The following is an 11,122-nucleotide window of genomic DNA, read 5'->3' as shown; positions in this document are numbered from 1 at the left end:
AAATGTAGTAATTTCGCCTTACGCGACTTGTTGCATGCTTCAGCTTTGATTGAGCTATAGGGTTGTGTATGAAATTTGCATTTAGTCTTTCTTTTTCTTGCTGAGTGTATGTACAGTCTGAAGAGGAGACGGACATGGTGTGAGCTTGTCCATGTGTTATCAGTTGTTATAACCCTTCACAAGGAAGTTTGATATAGCAGTTAACTCGGGAGTCGAGTAGGTCTAGGTTAAAGACATAACTACTATAGTCAGTCGGTGTTCTAATCTGGTAGTGATTAGAGGTGTGCTCTTATATTCCTTACTTTTGTATACCAGGGTTACGTGTAGACAAATTAGGATTGAGGAACTGAGTCTTTAGTGTATTTTGTGGCAAAAATATCTGAGACTGGTTGTTGCACGGACAAGTTAAGAAAATGCCGAGACGGCAGGCTATGGAGGCGGATTCTCCGCTGTTGGCATTCAAGCAGGATGGGATTATCCTGGGTCTGTCAGGTATAGAGTTGGCAGACTATATCGAAAAGCGACGTACGGAAGAGATAGATCGAGAGGAAAAGAAACTCGAAGTGGAAGGAGAAGACAGAAGGGAGGAAAGAAGGACGCGAGAAAGACGTGAAGAGATAGAAACGCAACAAGAATTCGAACTGAGAAAAATGCGGGAAATGGTTGACCTAGGTTTAAATCAAAATGTAAACCAAAATAACCAGCATATGCCCAGGGAGTCGAGTAGCAAGATATATATCAATCTGCCAATTGTGGATGACAAAGATGATATAGAAGCCTACTTCAAACAGTTTGAGCGCATTGCAAAACTATCAGATTGGGATGAAGATGAGTGGGCAATTCGATTGTCAGGGCAATGATGAGGTGAAAACAGCGATCTTGCAGCGTTTTCAGCTGACTGCTGAATCTTACAGAAAGAGATTCAAAGAGGTTAAGTGGGGAAAGGAAGAGAGCATCAAAGAATGTCGAAAACGCATGAAAACCTATCTAGATAGGTGGAAGGAGTTGTCCGAAAAGGAAGGGAAGTCGGGTGACTTGGAGGATTTAATTCTCACAGACAAACTATTGGATGTCTGTTACGAAGCGGTTTACTCGTATCTGTGGTAATGTGTATTGTTGTAAATAGAATAGACTATAGCGATGGTCAGACATTGGAAAGGGCTATAGGCTGCATACCGTCACGTTGACCGCAGTTGAACCTTTGTGTAACTGACAAGGTTTTTCACGTGCAAGTAATGCAGACGACAGCTCACTGGCAATGTCATAGCAAGAACAACTTTGTAAAATCAGTCGCCGTCAAGGAGCCAAGCTCGACTCATGTTTTTCGTAACACTTTAGCAGACGGGCTCCTGTTTTAGGTATCTGACTGAAGAAGGATGAAGACTGACGAACTTTCCCTATCAGTCTACGTGATATCTTCCATTTTCATATTCATGCCAGGCCGGCGACTGTACTAAATGTTGGCTTTACACTCTTTTGAGGTATGTTTGAAACCGGTTATATTTTCATGTCATGTTGTCGTATGTGAGAAGAGTGACTGGTTCTGTGTTTAACGTTATTGTGTAGGCCTAAGCTATTGTGCTACACTGCTTAAACATGTGAGGGTTTTACGTAACGTTTTCTTGGCTTTAGAAAACAGGAATTAACGTGTAAATAATTATATTGGCTCATGCAGCTTAATATGTTGGACGAGTGAGTATTTTTATTGTGCGAGTGAAAGAAACTAAAGACAAGTTGATTTATGGACTATAAACTTTACAGTGTTTCCAACTGGAGGGTTTCATCGACGGAGGCTGAACTGAACCAGTCAACTGCGGCTTGATGTACATGACCATGGCATGGAGAGCTGGCAGGGTTCTACAGTTAGCCGCCGAGACGAACTGGAAGGATCAAGGACTACGTCAAGCAATGGTCGCGGTGTCGTGAGGACTGGTGCATCCTTGTCAGTCGTCTGAAGGACTTACAGCCATACCAACATCTTGAAAGCCGAAAGATGGCAGTAGGGTAACGTACAGTAGAATACCTATTCGTCTTACCTGTTAAGCTGCTTTGTTTGAGCCAAAAGGTGTCTGCGTCTTGGACTGTAGAGTTTCTTGCGGTGTTGTCGGCCTAGGGTACTGGTCGAAGCCGGAAATGATTTTGTGATGTAAAAAGCTTTGTAAACTAATAATAATTAGTCTTGGCAGTGTCAAGATCCATTTAACACCAGGTTTTTGCGTGTGTGAGTGCGTGTGCGCTTGTGCCTTGTAAGCTACGGTAGCGGACAACTATTCAGATTACATTCAAGTCTGTAAACAAATACTAAATTTATAGAGTTGTGTAGAGGCATTTATGATTGTCTAAAAACCGGGCTATACCACTCCATAACAATGTCCTAACTCCGGACCAAAACAGATTCGTTAGGGAAAGAAATCCAACTAACATCGATGATGTTGTGAAACATGTGCAAACATACATAGATGCACGTGATGCCGATGGACGCATGCCACCGCGACAGTCACAAGGGGGCGGGCGTAGGTCTGACGATAGGCCGCGTAATGGACCACCTCCAACCGGGGGTAACGCACAGTCAGACAATAGGCAGTCACACAAGGGCAATAACTTTGGACAGAGGTCGGGGGGTAATCCAAACAGGCAAACAGGGAGTAGACCACCACCCAAAACGAAGGGGTGTTTCAGATGTGGGGGGCCGCACATGATTCGTGATTGTCCCAACAGATTGGATGGGCCAAGGCCCAGCGGTAATAACGCATCAACATTACTAGCTGCAGTTCGGACGTCAGGTGACGAGGCTACATGCCAATGTCGTAAGGGCGATGCATACGATCCAAACTGTAGAGTACAGGTAGAGGGAAAAGACGCAAGTGGTATCCGTGACACGGGTGCAACTTGTATAGTGGTGAACTCTTCACTAGTTCCGCCGGAGTGTTATACGGGCGAACACCCGAACATAACCTTAGCAGATATATATGCGTCAGAGAAAAATGCCGATAGCGGTTGTACAAATGGACACACCGTTTTTCTCGGGAGTCACACGCGTGTTGGTGGCAAAGGCTTTATGTCACCAAGTTCTGATCGGCAATATCCGAAAAGATATGGATAAAAACGAGGTCAGTGTACCTATTTTCCCAATTGTGAAACGGGAGGCAGAGCCACAATTGTGTGCGCCTGTACGGACTCGGAACCAGGAAAAACAGAAGGCGAAGAAAAAACCCTGGGTTCCGAAACAAATCGATCTAGGTCAGATTCGGCCAGAGGATTTGTCTAGAGAGCAAAAGACAGACCCCTCTCTAGCGAAAATTCGCGATCGGGTTGCCAAGGGGGCAAAAGAGGGCACTCATTACGAGTGGAAAAAGGATATCCTTTATAGGATAGACAACGGCAGTCCATGCAAACAAGTGGTTGTCCCAGAGTGTTTTAGAACGGACGTTCTAAAATTAGCACACGACACGCCTATGGCCGGGCATCAAGGCGTGCGTCGCACCAGAGACAGAATCTGGCGCGATTTTTATTGGCCAGGGATTTGTGGTGACGTCAAACGGTATTGCGCGTCATGTGATGCGTGTCAACGCAGCTCGCGGAAAGGGGCCACAAAGAAAGTGCCCATGAAAAACATGCCGCTGATAGGGACACCGTTTGAACGAGTGGGAGTCGATATCGTAGGGCCTATCATTAACAGAGCTGTGTTTTCAGCGTAGCAATAGGGTCCGATATTTAGACGAGACAAGTATAATGCGACGAGTCGAAGACGAGTCGCATTATTCTTGTTCGAGTCTAAATTTATATCGGACCCTATTGCTACGCTGAAAACATAATAGCGATTATATAGCTGTCATGACCTTGATCCCAGCGAAGCTGGAGGTATCCCACGAACGCATTTTCATACCGATAATACATGATAAAGAAGGATTCTTTGTGCCCGGCTACGTGCTACAGTTGGAGATGGAAGTTCACCAAAAATTGGGACCATACTAACAAAAATACGGTGGGTGCAATAGTCGCCCCCATTTTTTGAGCAAACGCCACCCAAGGCCGCTTTGGACGGGTAGAAATTCTGTACTTTCCAAGTCTATTTGTGTGTGGTTGTTCAAGACTATGGATAAAGCTCGCGTGAGAAGATTACGTCACGGTCAAAAGTCTTTGACGTCAATTAATGCATCATGACGTCATGCCTCCCTGTAGTCTTTTTCTCTCGCGCGGTGTGTGTGTGTGTGTGTGTGTGTGTGTGTGTGTGTGTGTTCATTTTGTGCACATGTGTTAGTGTTAGTGTATGTGTGTGTGTGCGTGCGTGCATGAGTCTGTACTCGGGTGTGTGTGTGTGTGTGTGTATGAAGTGTGTGTGTGTGTGTGTATGAAGTGTGTGTTAGAGAGTGAGTGAGTGCGTGTGAGTGAGTGTGTATTTTTGTACTTGTGTGTGTGTAACTTGAGGTATGTGTGTGTGTGTGTGTGTGTGTGTGTGTGTGTGTTCGTGTGTGTGTGTGTGTGTTTGAGAGAGAGAGAGAGAGAGAGGGAGAGAGAGAGGTTTGTCTTTCGCTGGGGTATGCAGTGCCTTGGCGTTGCACATCTACTTAATTTGTTGTTCCAAACTTACAAAATGACAGTTTTTGCGTCGATGCGTTGATCTCAGGTTTTGATAGCAGACAAACTTCTTACGCGCATCATGTTCGCGCAGACATGCACACCGCTACACGCTTTCTGACTTTGGAAGAAAAACTGACTCCAAGTGCATTCGATTTCACAACACAGTTGTTGAAACAGCTTTTTAAGTTGTCAGTGTATGCTGTTGTCGATAGAAACATCGCCGCGTGGTACAGATGTGTAAACCGGAACCATGCGTCGGCCATTTTTCTCAATATGCTTTTGGATATTGAGAAAAATGGCCGACTTCGGCAGCAATATGGCTTTGATCATCGGAAGAGACCATCCAATCACAGCCCCCGAATTCCCCCACGTGTTCATCAGAATAGCTATATACCCGCATCTAACCGAGGGCACAAATACATATTGACTATGGTAGACTACGCTACACGGTACGTAGAGGCCACACCACTCAAAGACATCAGAACAGAAACAGTGAGTGAAGCTTTGTGGGTCATGTGGACAAAAGTGGGCATTCTTCGAGAGGTACTAACCGATAGGGGTAGCCAGTTCACAAGCGAGGTTATGAAAGAGGTAAGCAAACTTCTGAACATCAAGGGCATCCACACTACACCGTGGCATCCTCAGACAAACGGGTTGACTGACAAATTCAACTCTACGCTCAAACACATGATGAAAAAGCTTTGCCAAGAACAACCAAAAGACTGGGACAAGTTTCTCCCTGCGCTACTGTTCGCGTACAGGGAAGTCCCACAAGAAAGTCTGAAATTCTCACCATTTGAATTGCTGTATGGCAGAGAAGTCAGAGGTCCCATGCAAGTTCTACGTCAAGTATGGACAAATGAGGACACAGCAGATGAGACACGCTCCACTGTCAGTCATATTGTTGATCTCACAAACAAAATCGAGAAGACTTGCGAGATTGCCAAGAACAATCTCAGCAAGGCTGCTCTCAAGTACACAAAGACGTACAACAAAAAGACGAAAGAGAGAAGTCTAGCGGTTGGAGACAAAGTGTTGCTTTTGTTGCCCGAGAAGCACAATAAATTGCAGCTGACATGGAAGGGTCCGTACCCAGTGGTAGAGAAGGTCGGTAGTTGCAACTACAGGGTGAAAATCAAGGGACGTGACAAGCTGCTACATGCAAATCTGCTGAAGTTGTATGTAGAACGCGAGTCAGAGTCCAAAGAGAACAAGTCCGAGCAAACCAAAGCCAAGACTATAGTGGAAGTTCCAGAAATAGTGGGGGTGGTGGTGGATGATGTGCATGATGATGAAATGGGTGAGTTGGGGATAGACCGGTTTCCCATGCTTTCCCTAAAACCAAAAGAAGGTCCCAAAGATGTAAACATCAATCCAGACCTAGAACCACAGAGACAAGCAGAAATACAAGCACTTTGTGACAGGAAGGTCAAAGCACTCAAAGACATACCTGGGAAATGTGTCAGTGAAGATTGTAAATCCTTCTTTGTTAATTCGACATTTTGATTGGTCAATGCAATCACTCAGCGGTCAGGCAATCAGCGTGTCTTACCTCCAAATGGATCTGCCTCAATGTACACTTCCTGGCAAGCGTATCAATACAAGTCATGTGTTTCACGTGTCGCCAGCATGGATACAGCCTCAACTAGTCTCGGTTAGCTTTGAGGGTCATTTTACAAGTAGGAAATATGAAGTACCAACGAAATACCGAGACCATAAGGTATGCGAAGTGATGACGTCGGATACGTGACGTAAGTTGATGCATGAATTCTTTCGGACTACGTCAGTCAATTCCAAAGATGGCTTTTGTGATGAAAAGAATGTGTTTTAGTTTGCTGTCCAGAAACCCGTCAAAAAAGAAGGGAAAATGTATGTGAAAGAAAACAAAACAGGAGGAGAGTGATACGATAGGAATACAGAGACATATTTCTTGGGACTTGACCCTTGCAGGTAGGTGGACTGAAAGTAGTGTGTGAACAGAACAGAACCAATTCTGTCTGTTTACCATCGCATGAAAGCAGGAAAGAGATCGTCGTCAGATCCTTTGAATGGATAGATTTACAATTACAATATTGACCTACTGCTTTCAACATGTCGGGCTGTGCCTAAATTGTCTCACCTGTGATTTGTAAATGGAATCCCTCAGGCCTACGGCCTTCGGGATTCCATTTACAAATCACAGGTGAGACAATTTGGGCACCGCCCTCCATGTTGAAAGCAATCGGTGAATATTGTATCAGTGTAAGTTCAAACTGACATCACAAGAACCTGTGCATGTAAAACAATACAAGCTACCTTTTTCACAAGTAGAAATAGTGAAGAAGGAGGTTAATGACATGCTGCAGTTAGGTGTCATAGAACCTAGCATTTCACCATACAACAGTCCAATTGTATTGGTGAAAAAGAAGGATGGGTCAATTCGATTCTGTATTGACTACAGACAGTTGAATCGTGAAGTAGTGTTCGACTCTGAGCCCATCCCAGACATACCCTTGATCTTTGCAAAATTGCAGAGAGGGCGTTATTTGTCAAAGATTGACTTAACAAAGGGGTATTGGCAAATTCCCATCAAGGAAGAAGACAAAGAAAAAACTGCTTTTAGCACACCACTTGGGCAGTTCCAGTTCGCCTACTTACCGTTTGGGGTGAAGACAGCCAGCATGATCTTTACTCGTGTGACAAGGGAGGCTACCGCTCCTTTCACAGCAGACTCTGCACCCGAGTTGTTGGCCTTTAAAAGTCAACACCCGTGGATTGTGAGATTCTGTTTGTGATGGGGTCTGGTGGTTTCCGATTGTCTGTATGTTCATGGAAACCTTCGGGTTTGCATAACAGTTTTTATAGGGCTAAGAAATTAGCCCTAACATTTTCAATCTTGTTTGATTGCACTTCGCTTCCCGAGGTGATCGTAGTGTTTCGGCACACGGTTACATCTGGCGCTTGCGAGCAGGGATGGGACTCGGCATGATATGTTCAGGTAATGGCATAATATGACCACTGAACATTTTCGTGCTGTTCCCATTCTGCGAACTTGGGATGGACACTGGTCCCCCGGTTCGGAACTTCGGGACGAAGTTTATTCAAACGGGGGCTCCTTTCACATCAGACTCTGCACCCGAGTTGTTGGCCTTTAAAAGTCAACACCCGTGGAATGTGAGATTCTGTTTGTGATGGGGTCTGGTGGTTTCCGATTGTCTGTATGTTCATGGAAACCTTCGGGTTTGCATAACAGTTTTTATAGGGCTAAGAAATTAGCCCTAACATTTTCAAACCTGTTTGATTGCACTTCGCTCCCCGAGGTGATCGTAGTGCCGGGTTTCGGCACACGGTTACATCCGCATGATGCGGAAGCTCTTAAAACCGTTAGGGCGTGATGATGTCGAGCATTTCATAGACGACATCATTATCGCGACAGAAACGTGGAAGCAACACGTAGAGGCGGTAGAAGCAGTTCTGTCTAGACTGGAAGAGGTATGCTTGACTGCAAAGCCATCAAAGTGTTACTTTGGCTTCGCAGAGCTGGACTACTTGGAACACCATGTAGGGCAAGGCATGACCAAACCAGATGATGAAAAGACCGAGAAAATCAGGAGCGCAAAAAGACCTGAAACCAAAAAGGAAGTCGGCGCTTTCTTAGGGCTAGCAGGCTTCTATAGAAAGTATGTCAGTGACTATGCCAATCTCAGTGCACCGCTGACGGACTTGACAAAGAAAGGTCTATCTGAAAGGGTAGTGTGGAACAAAGAGTGCGAGGAAGCCTTCACTAAACTCACACAAAGTCTGGTATGCAAGCCAGTGCTGCTGCTGCCAGATATCGACAAACCGTACACAGTGAGGAGTGACGCGTCGGACATCGCCATAGGCGCGGTACTTCTACAGGACCAAGGTCAAGGACTTCAACCAGTGGCGTACGCGAGCAAGAAGTTGAACAAGGCAGAACGTAACTACTCGGTCATTGAGAAGGAATGGTTGGGAGTGGTATGGTCGATCAAGAAATTTGAACAATACTTGTACTCGGTACATTTCACTCTGGAGACCGACCATCAACCACTCACATACCTGCAGAAGACCAAGACAGAGAATGGACGTCTCATGAGATGGGCACTCCAGTTACAACAGTACTCCTTTACTGTTAAAATCATCCGAGGGGTTGATAACGTTGGGGCCGACTATTTGAGCAGACTGAATAACTAGGTTTAGCTTAAAGCCATATGTACTCGATGACTATACACGCTAATTGCTTTACCAACAGCTGGAGACATGCTAAATTAAGTTCCCTGCAAAATATTGTGGTCTAGGACCCCTTCAATGTTGAGATATGTTAATTTTCATTTTGATCTGGATCGTCCTATTTATAGATTTGCCAACAGAGGTAGCGTTGACGCAAGGGAAATAACTCCGCGTCTTTGTTTACATCCAAAGTTTTTGAGACTCTAAAACAAGCTGTAATGCATGTATATGGTCCGCGCATGGCGACATATCGTCATTACATGGTCTTATGGTGCGTTTGACATCGATTATGGGCAAACTACACTTTGTAAACACGGGAGCGCGTACATATGCCTTTAAACATGAATGTTTCAGCTCATGAGGAGGGGCGTATGTTGCGGAAATTTACGCAAGTTAGTCAAGTCTACACAAATAACGGGTTATTCCGTCAAAAGCAGTCATGTGTTGTTTATGAAAACCGTCAGGCACCTATGGTTTATCTAATTATGTGATGCAGCAAGTGCCTATGAATTGTCGGAAAACCGAAGTATAATTACGTCAAAGTTTCGCTATCAGTTGACGTCATTTTGATTGTCGTGAAGAAGTTGTCGTATTTCTTGAAGGAGTTTCCTTCAAAGCATATTCTTTTACTTTCGATGTGATCGTTAGTTTACTTTGTTCATTAGTATTGGGAACATAAGGAGTTAGATAATAAATGGGGTTATTATTAGGTACGAAATTCTTGATCGCTATTTCGCGTCAAGGATCGCGAATAGACAAGAGTTACCATTGCATTGGTCTAGGTAGGCTAGCAACGCAAAGATGAGTTTCGGTTAGCGGGTAAGGAGTCTGCGCAGGGAGAGAAAAAGAATAACGCTCGAAAAGGGAAAAGCAACTGAAAATTGGAGAGAAGGAGCGAAATCATGAAAGAACCGCAACGGCACCGTTCTATGCCTAGAATAAAAACCATCGCCAAGGGCAAACGAAGATGGCAAAGACTTCCACAGTGGAGACACCATGTCTTTGACGGGACGACCAGAAAGATGGCAGCAAGCGACAGCAGTAGCCGGTGGCCGTTATGTTGGTGGAATCTTTTCTCGATATGTTGGTGTTTCGAGTTACGAGTTTCCAGTTCGAGATCCGAGGGACGAGTTTTCTACGATCAACCCTCTAACTTCGACCGATGTTTTCCTGATCATCAATGATGAACTGTATGTAACCGTTCGACAATAACCAGCCTAGACTACACGACGTTCCGACCGTCTACATCATCACTTCGTATTTTCAAGATGAGTGACTTTTAGATCCAGGATATATGAACGATACACAAATGAAGAATAATCCAGCGACCACGGAACAAGCAAATAAATAAATAGTTGAATCTATAAATTTACAAATACGTCTTGTGTGTTTTGTGCACGAATCTGCAATAGTGGTGTGGTAGAACTTTTTTTAGAAACAAAATTCATTCTTGTTCTGATTCATAACGTAAAAGGTGAGGTCTTCGTACCCTCCGAGTACGTAACAGACTGGGATCCGCAACACACGCCCCTTCCCTGTAGGATGAAATCGAGGCATTAGTTGACATATCATGACCGCTCTGAGGTGGAACTTCGTCTTCAAATGCGTGGCTGTCGCCAACAATTGAGCAGCGATCAGTTCTGCCGAGTCCCTTGGGGAAATATCGTTATCCCCAATCAACAAAATCAACAACTCAGTCGAGTGACTGATCATATGCGGCAGCCTCAAGAAGATTTTTTATCTTCCAGCCTCCGACCCCCTTCGTGGACACCTTGCATTGCTGAAATCCAAAATGATTATCCACTAGACCATCCCTCTCAGCGAACTCGCTAAGTCTTCGCACAAACGAATGACCGTACACCATGATATTTCCCCACTTGCAGGATGACCCAGATTCCGCTGATCTAGCCATTGTTTTCGGAACAAAGACCTGGAGTTATGCTCAGCGCTAACTACACTGATCAACCACAGTTTTTCCCCAAACAATTGCGTCAGTTACCCCTAAACGTTACGAGGTATAACTTGACCACATAAAAACATCAAATTCAATACCATTTCAAAAATAAATTTTCATTTAATTAATATACTTACCAACTCACATAGATAGCAATAACTTCGTTTGGTTGCTAAGACATTGAAGCACTCTTACATGGTAACATGGGGAGTGTGACGGTATAAATCACGACCCGACTCCTGAGAGCGATCCGACTTTTATTCTGTGCTGTTCCATTTACGTCATAGAAAAGTTGACGTCACAGAATGTATCAAAACGCGTCACTGGATCATTTTACCCCAAGAGGAAAGTCGTTAC

The 11,122-nt window shown here is 44.5% G+C and overlaps 1 long non-coding RNA gene across 1 annotated transcript; it reads left to right on the top strand.

Moving 5' to 3' along the window:
• Positions 1–1,074: 1,074 nt before the first annotated feature.
• On the top strand, positions 1,075–2,203 carry LOC138950216 (uncharacterized). Its single transcript, XR_011450553.1, has 2 exons — positions 1,075–1,481; positions 1,762–2,203. It is a non-coding gene; the product is annotated as an uncharacterized lncRNA (long non-coding RNA).
• The last annotated feature ends 8,919 nt before the right edge of the window (positions 2,204–11,122 follow it).

The sequence above is a fragment of the Littorina saxatilis genome, linkage group LG16, assembly GCF_037325665.1.
Source record: "Littorina saxatilis isolate snail1 linkage group LG16, US_GU_Lsax_2.0, whole genome shotgun sequence".
Lineage (NCBI taxonomy): Eukaryota > Metazoa > Mollusca > Gastropoda > Littorinimorpha > Littorinidae > Littorina > Littorina saxatilis.
The sequence above is the reverse complement of the archived record's forward strand: the minus strand, read 5'-3'. Positions and strand labels throughout refer to the sequence as shown.